This window comes from Mauremys reevesii, linkage group 1, assembly GCF_016161935.1.
Source record: "Mauremys reevesii isolate NIE-2019 linkage group 1, ASM1616193v1, whole genome shotgun sequence".
Lineage (NCBI taxonomy): Eukaryota > Metazoa > Chordata > Testudines > Geoemydidae > Mauremys > Mauremys reevesii.
The window spans coordinates 75,551,750-75,572,482 of record NC_052623.1 but is presented as its reverse complement, the minus strand read 5'-3'; the positions used below and the strand labels follow the sequence as shown (position 1 = coordinate 75,572,482).

Here is a 20,733-nt window from a genome sequence, read left to right as displayed (position 1 = left end):
GTTTAAATTTATTTTTGAATTAGTATCTTTCTTCACAGTTTCAGCAGGTCTTTAATCTTATTTGCATTACAGTGAGAATTAAAAAAAAACAAAAAAAGCACCTCTCTGCTGAAACCACTTCCCTTGTTATCAACTTCCATTCACAGAATGACAGACAGATGATAAAGAAATTGGTGCCATTTTCTTTTGATTTTTGTACCATACAGAAAATGTCATTGTTTTAAACAGTGTAAAATAAGCCTATCCCATATTTATTACATTAGACATTGATGTGAAAACAAATCTGTGTTGCACACAGTACCTTTAAGGTCATTCAATTATGTGGCAATATTAAATGCAGCTTTAGAGTCAATTTAAAATATAAAAAATAGAACATGTTGCTCTACCATATTACTGTATTGCTACACATAAACAGAGTTAAATTTAAATTCTAAAAATAAAGTGATCCAATTCAATTCGAACATGAGTTATATGGGCCAATGTTTAATTATAAAATTAAAATATTTTCAGCAAATGTTATGGAATTTCATATAATTTGCATAAAACATAATAATTGAGGGAGAGAAACTATTGGTGTCACCTTACTAAAATGCCAGTACTGCTGTTTTAAATTCTTGATACACAAACAATTTAAACAATAAAAACAAATTCGTAAACCCGTTTAATTCCACTGAAAACAATGGGATTGTAGCATGGATGCCAGCACAGAATTTTACCCAGTGCCTGAACTTAGAGGACTGAATCATGTCTTTGCCCTATATGAGGGGCAATATGTTGTTGTAGTATCCCTAGAGCAGCTCAGAAAGGAGGTGTGACTCTGAGGCCCTGTCTTGCTGGAAAAAAAAGATCTGTTAATTCAACTAAATTAGCTTAACATGACTGAAAATACCCGTTGAGACATGGGTTAACATGTTTGAAGCCTTGTTCAGCCTAACCTTCCATATGCCTATGCTGCAGCTTGGAAGTGTGATTCCCAGAGTGTATAGAGGGCCTCACACTAGCTCAGCTGAAGCTAGCATGCTAAAAATAGCAGACTGGACACAGCTTGGGCTAGCCACCTGAGTCCAAGCGCATATAATCCCCTCGGTTTGAGCTCAGATGGTTAGCCTGAGCCACTGCCCGTTCCATAACATCTACACTAACTCAATGACTAACTCAAGCTGAGCTAGTGTGTATCTTTCTGCTTACACTGGAAATCACACCTCCTACCTGCAGTGTAAACGTACCCCCTGTGTAGCAGCAACTATTTTATTTGTATAAATAGGTTCTGTGCCCTTTGCCCCCAGCACTAGCCTTCCTGTGCTACAGAGGCCAACTGCTGCATATTCTCTCACTCTACCCAATTTTGCTCCCTTTGGGATGTAGAGCACATTCAGGCCGTATTTGCCTGTTACACCTCTGTGCTTAGTGAATGTGAGCATTGTTTGCTGCACTGCAGTAATTGAGAGGGCTTCCTGAACTTTGTCTTCCATCATGCACCTGGCAAAAACATGCACAAGGTGGCCTTAGGTGTGTACAATCATATACAAATTGGATGAGATTTTCCAGGCCAACTAAAGGATTTAGACACACAAATTCCATTAACATTTATATTGTTTTTAATCAGTGTAAAATGAGATTTTCTCCAATTTAAATTATTATATAATACAATTGGAATTAAATAGAATCAATGGGAATGGTTTATTTACGTCCCCTTTGTTTCTGAAATTTTCAATAACCGATCTTCTAGGATACACAAAGATTAGCCCAGGATGGACAAGGATAGTGAAGCCTTGTTTATGTTCTCAGTGATGTCTGATGGTGTGGGAAGGATTCAGATTTTCAATCCTAGAGTACCTTTACTCATGGTATTTTGTAATGGAATATTTGTTCAATAACGAGCTAACTTCAATACAATATTTTACAAACCTGTGCAACAATGTTATTAAAATGTAAGGTTCTCACCAGCAAACGCTGGCTCTCTGTGTCTTACATAACCTGTTCAATGGAGTGGAGGGTTTGAGGCTTTTGGGCTGGGACATACCCACTCCTCTTCTTGCCTCATGCTCACACAGTGCTAAGCTGCATTGGCAACACTGCCACAGGAGGCTGCCCTTCAAAGTGCTCCATTCCCTGTGGGAACTATGCAAAGGTGTAGATGAGAAGCTGCTCTAAGACTTTTGGTGCCAAAGCACAAAGCCAAAGAATAGATGGAGAAGAAGGGGGCTGTTCCTTCCATCTGTCCAAGTTTCTACTGAATCCTAATGACCCAGGAATTTTGATGCTTTCAAAACCTAACTCTTGCTCAGCTAGGTTTTCCCTGTTCCAGGACACAGACAAAAAATACCAACATATTTCCTGGTTATTCTTTTTTGTTTAAGAAATTAGAAGGGATTATTTTGTTTAATTTGGTCATCATCATCGGCAATCCCTTGATTTGAAGATGATCTCTACCACAGATTTACATACAGGTCCTGATATGATCCTGAGATGAGATTCTGGAGCCACAGATCTGTCCGCAGTAGGTACAGACATTTCCTGGTGGTAAGCTGCCTTCTGGGAGAAATTTCTTTCTTTTACCTTCCTTCTCTCTCCATTTTCAGCTTTGAGGGCAAGGTCCTTCTCCTTGAACCAGGCCACTGTCTGATTCAGGATGTGACACCATTGAGGTTGGTTGATGGCTTGCTCCTCCCAGTTTGTGATGTCCACATCAATTTTCTTGAGATACACTTTCAGAGGAAATACTTAATCTGGTAGCACCCTGTGCAAAGCACTGCTGGGCCACTGACTAAATAAAATACATTTATTGAGTTTAAAACTAGCCTGCTAAGGATGAACCTGTAATAAAACCAATCCACCATAAGGCAAGCAGAGCGTCAATTCTGTCACTTTTTTAAAAAACATGATCAGTTGATACATACAGGAAGTCCAACTTACAAATGGAACTGAGCACTGGCATTCAAATTCCTGAAAACAGGCTAAATTGGGCCAGATAAGTAATGAGTTCTGTAAAATAGTGCCAAAACTAGATTAAAAATGGACACAATAATTATGGGTTTGTTATTGTATTGACTTTTTGTTGCTTTCTTTTCTTTTTAAACTCGTAATTCAGTAAGGAAACTTTCCTGCATTCACAGTAAATCCTTGCTGTCTCTAGAAATGGATTTGTATTTCTTTACTGATTAGATTCACTGATTAGGTTTCTGTGAGTGATTAGTTTTGCAGGGCCAAATGTAGGTGAAACCTGTATCAGCAGAGCTTGTAACATTTAACTGCTACTGTAATGCAATTAGTCTAGAGGGTATTATTTTATGTTCCAGAGCATTAATAAACTGAAATTAACAGTGGTAACCATAGTAACAAAGTAGTGATTAATGACAGATACTCTAATTGCCATAGAAACAAATCTAAAACAAACAAATTGCTTGCTTCTCTCTACCAAAGTCAAACTGAGAGCTACAGAAAACACAATTATCAGTGAATAGCTTCCTGGTTATGTCAGAGAAAATGGTAGTTTTCAGTGTTATTTCCAGACATATTTTATCTTCTTCCCCAAGCTGGGCCTCATCTAACTTGTTAACACAAGAGAATATGATATTTTCATGCGGCTTACTCTTAGAAATAAACTTTTTGGCATTCTAAGTGCTGAAGGAACTAGTAGGTTTTCTCTGTTCTGGGGCACAAACAATACCAACTCATTCCCAGGTTATGGTTTAAATTTAAGAAATGAGATTGTACTTTTTTTATATACTTGTAGAACCCCTACATTTAACCTATACTTATTTTTTCTTTATTACTCTAGACTTATTTGGATAATTATTAGGTAACTTACCAAGAAGTACTCCTCTCCTATGAATGTAATATGGTATTATTAAGATGAGGTAAGGTAAGGATCAGTTTTTCATTTCTAGCAGGGAGACAAACTCTTTTGTTCATATGAAGAATACAACATATCTTCCTTAAATTTATGGCATAATCAACAGTGCACACACAATCTGTGGGTAAAGACCGAAGGCTAGATTTTCAACTATTGTAAATCAGCATAGTTCTATTGATTTCAGTGGAGCTGCACTAGGTTCATATAATGTGAGAGGTAAATCCACAAAGTATTTAGGTACCTAACTGCAACTTTTGATGCCTAAATTCAAAATTTAGATCCTCACAATCCCCTCTCAGCTGGTACCTAACCCTGTAAGTGCCTAAATTTCCAGAGAAGTCCCCTAAGTGCCTGAATTTCATATACAAAGACACCTAAGTTGTAACACTACTGAGCAGCTCAGCAGTTAGCTCTGTAGGGTCCTCAAACTAGGTGTTCCCGTCTCCCACTTATTTTGCCTAATCCAGTAGACATGCTCAGAAGCCATTTACCAGATTGGGCCCAGCACAAAACACTGCCACTGAGGAAGTGGTTGATGTGTCCCCTCCTTACCCCAATAGTTAGAGCACTTGCTGGAAATGTAGGAGATCAGACCTGATTCAGAGTAGAGTTTTGAACCCCGGTCTCTGAACTCCACCCTCTAATCAACCAGGTTATACAGTATTTCTCAGCTGTTGAAGCTGTTTCACTTTGTATAAAATATGTGAATAATCATTTGAGCAGAGATTAGAAAGTGGTCTCCTGGATGAATGCTATCCAACTGGAATAGAGGGTCATTTTCTCTGGCCCAGTGATTATCAAAGTAATAGTCTCTAAATTTTTAATTTTGATGATATTTTTCATCAAATTTGATTTTCAAAGAAAAAATGAAAAAATAATTGACAATGTTTTGCAAACATTTTTGGTCTTTTTGACAAGTTATGGAGTTGATCAGATTTTTTTAGTTTTTAAATATCACATTTTGAAAACCACAGAGACATGGTGTTCTGATCGGATATGTTGCTGTTTCAGACACAACTTTAAACAACTTTAAAACATTAAACAACTTTAAAAGATACTGTGTGACCTCTACTCACTGAAGCTGAATTCTTCCCCAATCTCCTCCTAGAGTGGTGCAGTTCTGTGCATTCAAAAGACAATTGAGGTTTACCAATTTCCCTCTCCTCACTCAAATTATACTTGCCTGTAATTGAACAACTAGTAAATACACAAGTCAACAAATAATGTAGGACACAGACACAGGTAAAGTTGGCTGAGAAGTCTCCGGTGCTGCGGGTCTGATCCAAAGCCCACTGAAGTCAATTAGAGTCATTTGATTGACTTCAGTAGGCTTTAGATCTGAATCTAGATAATTCTGCTTTGGATGATTTCATTAATTTTGAGGCCAGCTTCACAGCTACCCTGTTCATTTCTGATTCATTGTGTTATTGTTCTATGGTTTCACTTCCTTTTTGTTTGCAATCTATGAATAAACTACAGTTTAATGTGGATTGGAAAAAAAAACATACTTTAAGTTTAGCTCCTTTAAGATACCCACTTGTGAAAATTGTATGAATGATTTCCAGGTAATGATCAGGCTTTATAATGTAACTGGCGTATGTGAGTCTGACCCTTGCTCTTTCATTTATGTTTGTGCAGTACAATGCTTTGAAAAAAATTTCAATTAGTATTATTTTTATTAATATTTATTACATTTTTATGCTTTTAAAAAGCATTTACGGTGCATCTACAGGTTTATGTCCTTCAGTTGAGCCAGAGGCACCACAAACAGTAGCTTCCAGTGTGCAGACGAACAAAAAGAGAAGAAGAAATGGTACTTTTTCATATTATCTGTATCCCTTGAACTCTCATAAGCTGTAAAACTAGGCAGGGTTCATGTGAGAGAGTTGCTTCAGCACACAGGCCCTGATTTTCTGCCTGGTGATGGTTTGTTCTTGGGTAGTCTGTGATGACAGATGGCATTTCTTGTTGCTGTGTAAAGTGCTCAGACTGTGTTCTGAGGTAAAATACAGAAATAAGCTATGCTTTCTTGCAAAAAAATTGTAGCACAAAAAAAGCAAACTTTTTCTCCTACAATAATCACCACTGATTGGAAAACCCTAATGTTGCATCAGGAATCTAAACAGAACCTGAGTTTGCAAAGCATTTTGACAACAGGTGAGCAAAACTCCTCACCCGAGTAAGCATATTTTGTCTTTGCCAGTTCTTCAGAGTGTTTTCTTGTTCCAGTATAACTTCCATCTTACCTGCAATGAGCCTAAACTAGTCAGCTTTTAATCTAACTTCCTGTGTCTGACAAACCTGTAGGGGGAAGGGAAACAATGCTGTTAGAGCCTGTTGAAAGAGCCAAAGCTGAAAGTCATCAGTATAATGATGACATTAGCCCATGCGTACTTGGCGCGGTTTACCCCTGTCCAAGACACCTGCCCCTTCTGCGGCGTGAGGGAGACCCTGGCGCACGTTTACGTAGGGTGCGCCAGGCTGCAGCCCCTATACCGGCTCCTCACCAATATCCTATTGCGTTTCTGGCTGCACTTTTCCCCCCACCTCCTTCTCCATGCACTCCCTATCCGTGGCCCCACGAAGTCGCGGGACCTCCTGGTCAACCTCCTCCTCGCCCTGGCTAAGATGGCCATCTACGCGACCAGGGAGAGGCAGTTGGCCAATGGAGACTCCTGCGACTGTGGGGCTTGTTTCCGATCCTTAGTCCGTTCACATCTACGAGCGGAGTTCCTCTGGGCGGTGTCTGCTGGCTCCCTTGATGCCTTCGAGGAGCAGTGGGCGCTGTCCGGGGTTCTCTGCTTGGTGTCCCCGTCAGACTCCCTTCTTATGACCCTTTGACCGCACTCCTGTCCCTGTTCTTTTATTAGTTGTCCCCCGCAATTAGTGGGTTTCTGAGGCCCTGTGGAACCTCCCCTTAGGCTGGGGGGGATCCGTTAGCATGGGGCGGGCTTTGCCCACCCCGTTTCCCGGAAACCCAATAGATACATGGCCATAACAGTAAGAGGTCTTACAACATCTTTGTGGTTTCTGATAAACACCAAACTGCTCAGGCATACCACAACTAAAATCCTTGAGGAGGAAGAACAGTTACCTTGACCCACCTTCTTTGATTTCTCTGAAAAGAAAGAGTGGAACAACTTTAAGGCAATTCCTTAAAAAGGAGAAGATTCTAGAACTGAACCTAAAAACACTAGAAATCTTTTCTCAAGGCATGGCAGTTAAAGCCAAATGGGCAAAAACAATGCTTTCAACTTTCCATTTGAATAATTACAAGGCCAAGACAGTAAACATCTATTTTTGTGGGTCACCATGATGCAGGATCATAATCTGTGGTACCTGACAATAACTCTGGACCACACACTCAGCTTCTGTCACCACCCTGAACAAACCAAAAGGAAAACAAAGGCCAGGGTCAACATAATATGGAAGCTTGCAGGAACATGTTGGGAAAGCGACGCATATGCGTGGTCTGAATATCAGCAGTAGCTCTGGTCCACTCTACAGTGAAATACTGCGCCCCAGTTGGGAGCAGAAGCCCACACACTATTTTGGTGGACACCAAAATTAGCTCTGCTCTATACATAGTTAGCAGCACCCTCCCATCAATGTCACTTCCATGGCTATTGGTACTGGCTAACATTGGGCCAGCTAATATCCGACAAGATGCAGTGACAGTTAGGGAGTCCATAAAGATTATGGCAAATGTTACACTACTGCTCCACTATGACTGAAAATATCCTCTTTGTCCTCCAACTAAAATCAAGAAAGACCTTCTGGTCTCTTGCCACAGCCCTCCTTGCAGAAGATAAAGACATTTGCATATGATGGTCTGAAGCCTGGGTGGCTGCTGATGTACAAAACAAAAATCTAATCTTTGATCCAACTGTGCAAGTGCCAGGTTTCTCCTCCCCATGGTGCCTGTGGACATCTCTAAACCATAGTGACATCTGACATGGAAGATATGCATACTTATTTCCTTGATTGAAAGCAAGGGAATTGCTGAACTGTGACATGATGCAAACAGTCAGACACATCATGGACATTTGCGCAATCTATTCTGATCCTGGAGGTTCCAGTTCACGTGGCTACTCCTACTGCTCTGTACTGGATAAAAGACCTTAAGATCTAACTGTAGTCATGCCATTGATTTCACTGTTCCACCATCACCATATGAATGAAGAAGAAGGTATCGTAATCAAGTAAGTACCATCTTCGTGTTAGAGGTCATTGGCAGATCTAAAAATATGGATGTCTACCCTCTGTTCATTATTCTGAGATGATAACTGACTATCATAATTATTGCTGACTCTGTGCCAAAACTTGGACTGAAGTCTGAAAATATCAAGTATTGCTGGAGTTTGCAGGCTATAACTTTTTCAATGACTTTTCCCTGAAAGGGGGGTTATATGCTGGAAGGGAATTAGGGAAGTGAATTGCTACCCAATGCTGTTTTTTTGAGCAAGCACCAGCATATGGTATGTTTTAGAGTTCAGCAGCTCATTTTCACAGTCTCCCTCAGTTTTGAATTTAGCCTCTATTTTTAACCAAGGGATCCATAATCTATTTTACATGTAGCTGGGGGAAGGGGGAGGGGAGTGAATCACTAGATGCATCAAGAAGCTTTTGTGACTGACTGACTGACTGACTGACTGAATGAATGAATGAATGAATGAATGAATGAATGAATGAAATTTACCCAGTGCAGGACATATGTTCTCTTCAGCATTGACACTGGTTCCACAGATTAAACCAAACCAATAATTATTCTCTGAGATGTATTGTCACCAACCGCTTGTTGCCCCAGATAGGCCTGAGCCTATGTATTACAACTGAGCAGAGGACGGAAATTCCATTCTATGAAAGACTACAAGATTTCAAAATTTGGCTTAGTTCCAAATCATACTGAAAACAGAATTTTTCAAAATTCTTTAGGAAATTTCCAAAGAAAAATTCTTTTCAGGTAGATTGAGATGTTTCAATAGGACAACAAAATGGTTCCTCTTGATTTACACTTTTTATTATAACATACAATTATTGCAAAATGAAAAATCAAAATGTTTCATTCTGAAAGTGTCAAAACAGTGTGTTTCAACATTGTCAGGATTTTTTCCCTCCAATTTTCTTCCAAAATGAAATTTCAGCAAAATCAACTTGATTTTGTGAAGCATTTCAATTTCAATGGAACAGCAGAAAAAGGTTCTATTAAAATGCCTTCAATGAGCAGTGATAGGCAGAAATTGATTAGAGTCTGCTATAGTATTATGAGATCTCTTTGGAGAAAGAAACATCTCAAACAGATGATGGAGACAATTGCAGTTCATCAAGCAGTTCTTTATCCTCTGAGACATCATGGATTGTAGAATAAGGGGGAAAAATATTACCCTTCACCACTAGCAAGCGTTAATATTACAAATTTTCCCTGCCACTTATTGCTAGTCTTCTGTTGCTGAAAGGAAATAGGGCAGTGTTAGGCAGGGGCCGAGCATATGCCTTCCTTCTTTCCTGAAAATGCTCAAATATTTGATTGTCAATTTGGATGCACAAACTGATATAGTGGTACAATAAAGTGGGGAGATGAACCTTAGCCAGTTCATCTCTAATCTAGTCATTGAGATCTCAATAGCAATGGGAAACCTGCACTACTTCACTTCAGGCCATGGCAGCAACCAGGCATTGGAAATGAGTAGCATATGCTGTGATAGGTTGGGGCCCTTGTTTGAACAACTGTATGGGACAACTTCAGCAGATTGGGTACAGTTTGGGTTATCAAACCTGAGTGAAAAGACATCAACAAATTCATCAAAGTTATGAAACATCTGGTCTCCCAACTACCCACTCCAATCCAGTACTTCACCCATCAATAAACTGAAGATGATCCATACTTTAGTTTGGTCATTCAGGTACATCACTGGGCAAAACAGGAACAGCAGGCAATACTGATTGAAGAACCCACAAACTTCCAAAAGTTCCCATCAAATCTCTCTGATAATGGGATCTTCAGGTTTAGATCTTGCACTGGCACAGCTAATGGTGTGGGAGGGACGAGGGGGTATGGGATCTGCAAACAGAGGGAGGCATTTTCCCATTGTAGCTGGGTCACTTGGTTCTGGAGACCTTGAACTACCTCCATCACCTCGGTGACGGGAGTGGCTAGAAATTTCATTTTGACTGTAGGGGGCATCTGTTGGGGTTGGTCCTGCTTTGAGCAGGGGGTTGGACTAGATGATCTCCTGAGGTCTCTTACAATCCTAATCTTCTATGATCTGAGAATCTAGGAGATCCTTCTTTGCCATTGAACCTGATAGGTCAGTCTGTCCAAACTGTTAGATACTAAGACATGAACGGTCAAGCCTAGGGGTTAGAACTGTGGCTGTTGGGCCTAGCTGTTGGTATGGTGGCAGTTGTGCTGTGAACCAGAGTCAGCATTAAGAGCTGGAATCAGCAGTCAAGAGCAAAGTTGGAACAAGGCAAGCATAGAACAGAGAGCTAAGCTGTTGTGAGGACAGGGTTGGAGTAGGAGCAGGGCTGGGAAAAAGCCTGGAGCCAGAGCAGCGCTGGAGCATCCTAGGGCCTGTAGAGACTGTCAGAACTATAAGACAGGGTAAAATTCCAAGCCATGAAGTGACATTGGGCAGACTGACATGCTGTGTCTCCTGTTAGGCTATATACCTGCTCTGAGAATCACCCGACCACCTCCTGGCTTGTGGATTGGCTGGAGTCTAGCACAGGAATGACTCATCACCACATATGGCTTAATCAGACCTTAGTTCAGGGGTGACTCCAGACATCTATGAGTTTCAGCTTTCCATGTAGTTCAGTTACTGTGGTCTTGCTTTTAAAATGGAAGAGATCTTGGCCACTGTTTCCAAGATTTTTCCAAGTATCTATTCTTACCATCATATCATTTATATTGTTTATTACCAAAGTGACTCATGTTGCTATGTGTTTCCTTATGCAGCGTGCTGTTTGTGGGTGAAGTCATTCAGCGTGTCCATAAAAGATCTGCCAGCTTTACAACTATGTAAAAAGTGGGGTTATTGTTAGACAAGTGGAATCTTGCATTTACACACCTTTGCCTCCTACCCATCTAGAGAGTGAACTTTGCTTAGCTTATTAACAAAAACAAATCTCCCTACTCTGAGTAGTGCAGCACCAAAGTATCTGAGGCAAAGTGTGTGAGTCTTCTCTGTCTATCATGAAAATAATTGCTCTTTAAAGTCTGATTCCAGAATATTGTTAGGACTGGCTCTGGTGATGATGCAAAATGCAGGAAATACATCAATTGATTTTCAGAGATTAAATTGAGCTCGAAGTGCTGGAAGACAGAAACATTTAATTTTGATCTGTAAACTGAACAAATTTGATGTGGGAGCCATTTAGAAAGAACTAAAGTGGAACATCAAAATATTATTCTTTGCAGAGTCACTTTTCTGACCATAGCCTTACTTCAGGTTCATTCCAGTTTATGTTCAGGTAATTAAAATTTCCCATCAGTACTGTTTTCTTTTTTATTGCAGGCCCTTTTGATTTCACAGGCCATTTCCTCATCTTCATGCTGCTTTTGATCTGGTGGTCTATAACAAATATCCAATATACATTTGGATCTATTACAACATCCAATTTCCTGCCAGAGTGATTCTGACTTACCTTCAGTCTTGTACTCCTTTCCCAACTCAGCTACTTTCAACCCTTCCCCTATGTATATATGCTTAACATTTACTCAGCCTTTCTGCTTCTCCTGATGAATCTACATCCATGCTGTTATGACCATGATATTACCTACAATATAGTGGTTATTCCATGAGTGCACTTTCCATTTCACCTGGTTTCTCAATAAAACAAATGTGATTTTTTTCTATTGACTTTAATCGGAACTGTGTTGGGCCCTAAACTCCTGTGTAGTAGATGCAATCAGATATTTAGTCATCTGAAAAATATCAGCTGTTCCTTCAATAACTTTCACCTGCAAACCTAGAGGCTAGGCCGAGGCTGGTCTGAAAATCCATGATCCAAGCATTATTCTGTGAACAATATAAAAATCCCATGGATTTCAATGACAGTTTCAACTCAAGTCTTGGTTCTGTTGTGTGTGAGTGTTACTGCATAAGGTTCAACTGCAGCCTAGGCACAGTGGGGCAAATTGAAGTCTATTCATAGACTTACAATTGAATTCTCTTTACAAGCCCGTTTGACACACACTTAAAGTTGTTTTAACACACTTTATTTATATTTAATTTGTATAGACTATAAATATATATTAGTCTAACTTTTCTGGAAAGAATTGCAGAGAAGGGTGACAGACCATTCTGGTATCACTCTAAATGTCATTAGCCTGCCATTTCTCTCTGCAGCAAGTAAAAAGGCAAGCATGGGGGGAAATTGTGGGAGGGTGAATTTACTTGGCAATTGAAATATTTTATGCTGATTTAGTAAATTTCACTAGGCACATCCACTTTACAAATAACAATGTCTATGTAGGGTATCTATTTAGGTCCTTTATATGTCTGTATAGATTTATTAGTATAAAAACATGCAGCAGTAGTAAAATATTCTTCTTTCACAGATAAAGTAATCTACAAAACTTTTTTCTGTGTATTTAATATGAGCAAGACACTGAGAGTCTTTCTGATATCTAACTGCAATTCCATTACATTTATATTAGAAAAAAACTCAGCCATATTGTATGCAAATAAAATCAAAATAATTGGTTCTTACAAATTAAGGCCTATAACCTATAAACACTTAATCATGATTGTACTTGCATGAGTAGTCTGATTAATATCAGGGGAACTAGACATATAGGGGTTGATCCAATGCCCAATGGATTCAGTAGAAAGAATACAACTGACTTCAGTGAGAGTTGGATCACGCTAATAATGATTACAACTGTCCATTTGCATAAGTGCTTTCAAGATTGTGAGTGAGCCACCCCAGCCAGAGCGCCTAGAAGTCGTGTACTGTAGACAAGTACTATGAATCTTGGAGCTATGGGGAGCGCAGGAGGCTGTTGTATTAGCCTTTCTGCAAGATGCAATGTGCACATTTGAACAGGGGGTTGGATGACGATCATGTCCCTTCTGGAAAGGCAAGAAGTGAAACTGTGCCCCCCTCTGCACAAGGAGTGAGGAATTTCCTTGTGCCTTTCCTCTCCATATGCACACTTGCAGAGATAAGCACAATGTGGCAACAAATGGTCAAGTTATACAAGATAAATTAAAATCACTGTATGATTTTTCACAGCCCCACCTCCTGTGTGGTCATTTATGCTTATAGCATTTTAAATTCACTTTTTACAGATATAGTTTACCATACAAGGTGCAAGACAGCAGAGAATCCTGTTGTCCTACTCCTTCTCCTGCCAAAAAAGAAAGCACGTTTCCCCACTTGCATACTCTCAGAAGAGAACTAGCTAAGGGCTTGACCCATACCTAGCAAGACTTGCACAGTGTAATCAAGAGCAAGTCAGTCAGCAGTCTCCAGAGAATATATACATACTGAGGGGAGCAGTGTATTGTCCAGATACGCCATGACAGGAGAGCGGGATGCTCAGCCACTCCCCAGGAAGATCTGCAGATCAGAGAGAAAGGAAAGAAGTGAGCTACACAGCTGTTCTCTCCAAGACAACAGCAGTGAGAGTGAGGGACCTTCTACGCCTCAAGAAGACCTGCCACGAGACAGGAAAAGTGTGCTTATTGGGAGATTCTGAAGAGGAAAAAGAGTTCAGATGGTAATAAGTTGGGAGTAGGTCTAGGCCCAAAAAAGGCTGTGGATAATCACCTGCATGTTTGGACAAATTATACAAAGCCTTTTGACGATCATCCTTGACCAATATTTCTCTGCTCTCCCCAGAAGTTGAATATTCCAAAACTAAGTCTTACATATTTGGCGATTTCTGCCAGCAAGTTTCCCATGCTAGTTTGATAACATCTATACCAGGGGTAGGCAACCTATGGCAAGTGTGCCAAAGGCGGCACACGAGCTGATTTTCAGTGGCACTCACACTGCCCGGGTCCTGGCCACCAGTCCGGGGGGCTCTGTGTTTTAATTTAATTTTAATTGATGCTTCTTAAAATTTTTAAAAACCTTCTTTACTTTACATACAACAATAGTTTAGCTATAGACTTGTAGAAAGAGACCTTCTAAAAATGTATTACCGGCACATGAAACCTTAAATTAGAGTGAATAAATGAAGACTCGGCACACCACTTCTGAAAGGTTGCCGACCCCTTGTCTATACTTACAGTGGCATGTAGAGTACAAACACTGCACGCTCAGCTAGCATGGGTATAAATATCAGTGTAGACAATGAGACATGGTGTAAGTGAGTAGAGTGAATCCCCAAGGTATATACTCTATGCAGTTCTCTACATAGCCAAGCAGTTCCTTCTAGAGCTACAGTGATATTTTTAGTAGTGTAGTGTCCCACTCCCTCCCCGCTGCCAGAGCCTTTCACTGCTATGTGTAGTTACACACCACAGTGATAAGCCTTTACAAACTACCATAAGTACACATAGCCTTAGAAAGGCCAGAAAAAATAAACAAGTATTGTCCCCGCAGTCTCTGTGTCACACACCCCTTCATTTTATCTTATTGCTGTTCATCAGTTCTCGAGATCTGTTACCTTGGCTGTTCCTAATCCAATGCTTCTTGTTCAAGTGATTACACATTCCACTCTTGGTGTCTGTGTGCCCAGCCCACGGCCATCGAAAACTTTTCCTTCAGCAGTACCCATTGGGCAGCTCGAGCCATGTGGAATGGGCATGTGCAACACACCTGCAAGAAAAACAATTACAGAACAGGTTGCTAAGCATTTGTTTTTATTTGTTTTTTTCACATAAGATTAGTTTCTCAGACATATGGTAGTTGTGTTCATAATAAAATTTCCCCAAAAAGCCAAACCAAACCAAAACGAAGAACTGAAGAACAGCTGCTTTTCTGTTAAAGTCTGTTATGCCATTAGAGCACAGAGTTGTGTAAAGGGTGATAAAATGTTACACCCCCCCAGATAGAGCTGCTTGGATGTATTGGGAATGTTAGTCAATGCCTCCTTATTCTTTTAAAATACCAGGGAAACCACACTATCCTGTGACAACTGAGAGCACTATGACGCTGATTCAGGAAAGCACTTCAAAACCTGTTTACGGACATGCTCAAGCACAGGCTTAAGTGCTAAGACTATCTATCCACTGTTAACTTATCCTCTCATGCCCCTTCTCCACCATGTGTCTGCTGCACACTGTCTAAATCCTAAATGGCGAGCAGTCTGGGGTAAGGACTGTCTTTGTGCTATTTATAAAGTGTCTAGCAGAGTTGGGTTCTGATCCACATATGGGAACCTTAAGTATTTTATACAAATCATAAACAAAATGAGAATTAGCCATCACCTGATAGAGGGACATATCTTCTTGTTTCCTGTTTCTTCCACTTTCACTCTGGCTCCAGGACTGGTTCCAACTGCTCCCTAACAGATAGGTAAATTTACCACTGCATTATGTTTCTCCTTCACTCAGTTTTCAACTAATATTTTTAATTTATTTCAAACACATTTTTCTCTTTTTCACCCATTAAATGTATTAGTACTTTCTGAAGCATGGGCCAAAAAACCTAAATAAATCCCCAAACTCTCATCATACAATTAATAACACATGCTGAGTCCAAATTAGTGAGGAAAAGAAATACTTTTTAGTCCCCTTTGCATCTGATAAGACCTGTTCTTGTCGGGAACTTTGCTCTCTTCTTGTAATCTGTTTGTATCTGTAATTCAAGTCATTTAAACACTGTTGAGCTCAAAGCCCATTACTCACGTAACAAGGGGAAGCAGGTAAATTTCACAATGCCCCCCCTCCTGTAAAGTATTAATAATATGCTTCAGTAGTCTTAATTACTTTGGGTGACCTTCTTAATTTAACAGAATCGACTTTCTCCATTTGTAATTTTGCAGGAATAATTGGATAAATAGGCAGTGCATGTACCTAAACAAATTAGGGCTTTTTTAAATAAAACTTGATTATTCACAGTTCATTAAACAGAAAGATGCATTTTATTATTAATTGTGATCACTATTGTAGAATGTCATTCAGAATTAAATAGCAGGCTTCCTTATTTTTCGGGTTTAATTATGTTCAGAAAGTGTATGTATGCTAAGCGATCTGAAATATAATTTAATTTATGTTTTGGGTCCCAAACATGCACCTATTAAAATCTATGGGACACTCTTGGTTTCAATAGTACAGAGTTGGCCGCTTCATGAAGTTGTTTCTATGGATACACATACATATATGTATAATTCACGTCCCTTCTAGTCACCTAAACTTTTCCAATTCTTTTGATTGTGGAATTGGCACAGTATAATGTCCTTTGCCTACTAGGGCAGGATTTTTAAAAGCATCATGTAAGCAATGTACACATTTTTAACACATTATGTTAATACGAGTTGCTGTCTTGCAGCTATACCTTCAGTGAGCAGAGAGAATAGTTATGTAAGATATTGTGTAGGCTGTCAAACTTCAAAATAGATTAGATGCTCTTTAAACAGTTGCCAAACGAAGTACAAAGAAGGCATTTGCAAAAGCACTCTTGCTAGCCTAAATCAACTCCTAGTAAAGTCAATGTGCCACTTTTCAGAGTTACTAAGAGTCCACAACTCCCAGGTGAATTGGAGATTGAGGCTGTCCATAAATTACATACCGTTTTTTGGTGATTTTCCAGACCCACACACCTGTTGTAACACTTTGTAACACTGAACCAAACAGACAAAATTAAGGACCCATCTCCACCCTCCAATGTGTTATGTCATTTATGGACAGCCCCGTACAGATGATCAGCATCTCTTAAAATTCGGTCCAAGTCCTTGGAAACCCCCAAGAAACATCAATGTATAAGCCACAGGTGACTTTTAAATATTAAATACTATCAAATATGCACAGATGATTAGCTAAAATCTGTTCTATACCATACTCTCATACCATCTGAAAGGCTGAAAAACATTTTCCATATCAACTTTCTCTCTGGCATAGATTCAAATTCTCTATTAAACTCATGATTTAAGACACAATGAAACTCATTTTAATTAACCCAATTGAGAAGTCCTCTCAAACCACATATGGTATTATAGAAACTTCAGGGCTGATACAAAGCCAGCTCAAGTCAATGGAGAGACTTCAGTTGAGTTCAATAGCCTGGTGGATCAGTCGCTTTGTCTCTGAACCTACTGTTCCTGATAGAAAAACTTTCATTCTTATTTTGTTATATGGTGCAGCACTTTTATACTTCTGCTTAACTAGTCAAGCATATTTTGAGTACAAAAAGCACATAACATCTGGGGCTCTTGGGGAACGTTTTCCACTTGGAGAGAAGTATTGAAACAGAGCTCACCAAGTTGCTACTGAAATATACTAATTATTTTTCTGCTAACCTTACTTTTCTGTGAACATTCATATTAATGAAGGTGAAGGGTCAGTTGCATTCATGACTCAATTACAGGACATTTTTCCCCCCAGATCCAGATCTAATCAGTTAGCTGAAGTGTGAGCATATCTTGCTTATCCTTGACCTAGAATTTCTGACTGCTGTAAGAGGGAGAATTAGTTTGGTCACCCTACACTAAGCCCAGGGCATCTTCTGACAAGAGATTTCTAATACACTGAGCAGAACTTTACATTAAGTGGCACTAATTACTGGGGCTGGGTAATCAGTTTGACCAGAAGTTTGGAGCATGACAACTGCCCATTTGAGAATTCCAAATAGAATCTCTAGCATAGTTCCTATCATTTATTTTCTATTTGTGAGTTCCACAAGAATGAGAATACATAGGGCCAAAATATTTCCTGTCTTACATCTTGTGTAATCATATTAAAATCAAGAGATTGGGTATTGCTACAATAAATAGTGTATTTTTGCATGTGTTGATTTGAAACAACCTTTGCAATGTTTACTAAAAGAAACCCTAGAAAAATTAAACAACAAGATTTTACCCTCCAAGATTGAGACCATCATGAAGCACTGCAGCTTAATATAGAAAGAACAGGTACATTTACAAAACTGGGAGACAGGCAATGTGGACTTACTTTCCAGCTCTGTTCCTAACTGCATACATGACCTCAGGATCACTTTGTTCTGCCTCAGTTTCTCTATCTATAAAACTGGCATAGTAATACTTCCCTACTTCACAGGGTATTGTGCTGATAAATTCATTAATATTTATTAAGAACATTACAATCTTCAGATGGAATGTGCTAATGAAATTCAAAGTATAAGTACTACATTAATTTGGATCTCCTGAAGACAGAATGATTGGCAGAAACGTATAACTAAGTTGGTGGCTCCTACTTGATGGCTTCCTCTGAGTATAACCTTTGGTGTGCTGTGGTGCACTGTGGCAAGCCTGGGCAGCATGTCACTTGTTCCCAAACTTTTTCCAAGCACTTGAGCTTATTAAAGAAACACTGCCGCTACTGGTGTGAAGTCCTGAAACAGTGGGAACATGGCTTCCTCCATCGTTTTTGGATCTTTTGAGAGATGCTGACCTGTGTCCTCATCTTCATCTCTGGTCTGGCCTCTCTTCTGAGGCATGGCATAATGGGGTCAGTTTATTTTCAAATGTTGTTGACTCAAAGAACAGAGAAGACTCTACATCTCCCTGTAGTGGCAGTTCCTTCTTATACACAACATTCAATTGCCTCTTTCTTAATGCAGGGTGTTTTACTCCAAAAACAAATACCTGAGAACCTCTCACAGAAAATTACCATAACATCAAGTAGCAGACAGCTTTTTTTCAGGCTTGCCAAAAATTCATAGATACTTTCACCTTTCATTGGTTTCTTCGATGAAACTTTTATTGTTCTGTTTAAAAGTTTGAGGTAGGCAAATAGTATTTCTTTAAAATCTCTATTATGTCCTTATTCTCCAGCTCAGCAGGTTTGTGTGGAAAACATAAGTCTTTAAGCACTGTAAATGTGTTTTTCTTTTTTCCTCGCCAGTGTTGGGAACACAGCCATTTCTTTATCAGTATTTCCATAATGTAAAAATACTGCTCAAGACTCTAAGTATATGTTACAAAATCTTCCTTTCGTTAAAACAGAAACTGTCCATATTGCTATATGTAGAGATTTTATCTTTATTCTTTTGGTTTGTGTTGTTTAATAATTCCATCCTGATCACCAATTTTCTCTATTATGTTTTATGGCAAACAAACAAAGAAGTCGGATAAAAATACAAAGTACTCTTGCGGGAAAGTTGCAACATAACACTACTTTATTTCTTAGAATTCAGAATGATAAAACACAAGAACCCCAAAACAGAGAGAGACAAAGCAGGCTGCTCCCTAAAGAAGAGAGGCACAACTCAAGCCACCTTACTCAAAGCTGGCTGACTACAAAATTAATTATTCTTAGGCTACAGTCATACACTTCCCTACATATGTCCTTGCCAGCATCCATTGCCTGGAAAACCTTTAAAATTTAATGTGACAGCTTATCATTTGTCCACAGTTTTCAAAACACCAGAGTGATGGCCACTTCTATTAACTGATAGAGTTATTGCAGACTGATAGAGGCCTACAAAGATGATACAGCAGGTGTGCTTAGTCAGTAAAAATGTCCTTATGGCATACTGGCTTTCCTGGAACAATTGGAAAACAGAGATATACACAGTCTTCCTATAAATGTGTTGTCTTGTTTGTTTGTTTTTATTTTTCAAAAGAAAATGTATTTTCTGCCTAATATTTGTCCTCTGTTCCCCCTCCATTACCTTAGCATTCTTTTTTTCCTTTCTAATGGAATTTCTCTCACCTATCTTAGAGCACTGTGATTCTAATTCTGCCATCCTCACTCTCCTTGAGTGATACTCTGTAAGCCGTCACTAATTTCAATGGACTTCTTGCACTCTAGGGAACTGCTCAGTGTGAGGAAAGTGTAGCAGAAACAGTCCTGTGTATAGAGCTGAGAAAAAAAAACAGTTGAAACTTTTTGGGGGCAGATTTGGCAGCACCAAGACATTTAATGAAATTGTGTTAATTCAACTGAATTGTTATATTGGGGGGGGGGGAAATATTCTGAAAAATTTGAAACATTTTATTTTGACATTTGGAAATTAGATGTTTCAAGTTTTTCATCTGAAATTACTTTTTGTTTTGAATTTTCCTTTAATTTTCTATTAAAATAAAAGTTAAAAAACACTTACAATCAAAACAAAATGTGGTTCTTCAGATGAAATAAAATATTTTGTTTGACGTAAAATTATTAATATTATTTTACTTTTCAATTCACCCAAAACCCATTATTCATCCAGCTCTAACTGTATATGCAGCCAAGTTAATATGAATGTGGTGGAAAGCGGCTATAACAAACCAAAGGTCATTCTTCTCCATGGAGAGATGTGGAATATATTAAGTCCCTCTTGTTCTCAGCTATGAACTGGAGGCTGTAGTTCAACACTCAGGGTAGGTCTATACTTACCCGCCAGGTCGACGCGTAGAGTTCGACTTCTCGGAGTTCGAACTATCGCGTCTAATCTAGACGCGATAGTTCGAACTCCGAACGCGCTCCCGTCAACTCCGGAACTCCACCACCGCGAACTGTGGTGGCGGAGTCAACGGGGGAGCCGCAGACTTCAATCCTGCGGCATCTGGACAGGTAGGCAGTTCGAATTAAGGTAGTTCGACTTCAGCTACGCTATTTGCGTAGCTGAAGTCGCGTACCTTAGTTCGACCCCCCCCCCCCCCCCGGTGTAGACCAGGCCTCAGTCAAGTTATTGAGTGTGTTGTATGTATTAATTTTAAAAGTTATTTGTTGAAAATAAAGGCCTGGATACACAAAAGGAGCTAGGTGTTGTGAGGCTGAGTATCACAGTGCCTAACTTTTAGACACCTAGAAAAA

The 20,733-nt window shown here is 39.4% G+C and overlaps 1 long non-coding RNA gene across 1 annotated transcript in view; it reads right to left on the bottom strand.

The window, feature by feature from the left end:
- LOC120395608 overlaps window positions 1–15,304 on the bottom strand; it is a 93,160-nt gene extending 77,856 nt beyond the window's left edge. Inside the window, exons 1-2 of the long non-coding RNA XR_005592720.1 lie at window positions 15,244–15,304; window positions 14,481–14,632 (exon numbers count right to left, since the gene is read on the bottom strand). This is a non-coding gene — a long non-coding RNA (uncharacterized LOC120395608). The remainder of the gene's footprint in view (window positions 1–14,480; window positions 14,633–15,243) is intronic.
- Between the last annotated feature and the right edge of the window lie 5,429 nt (window positions 15,305–20,733).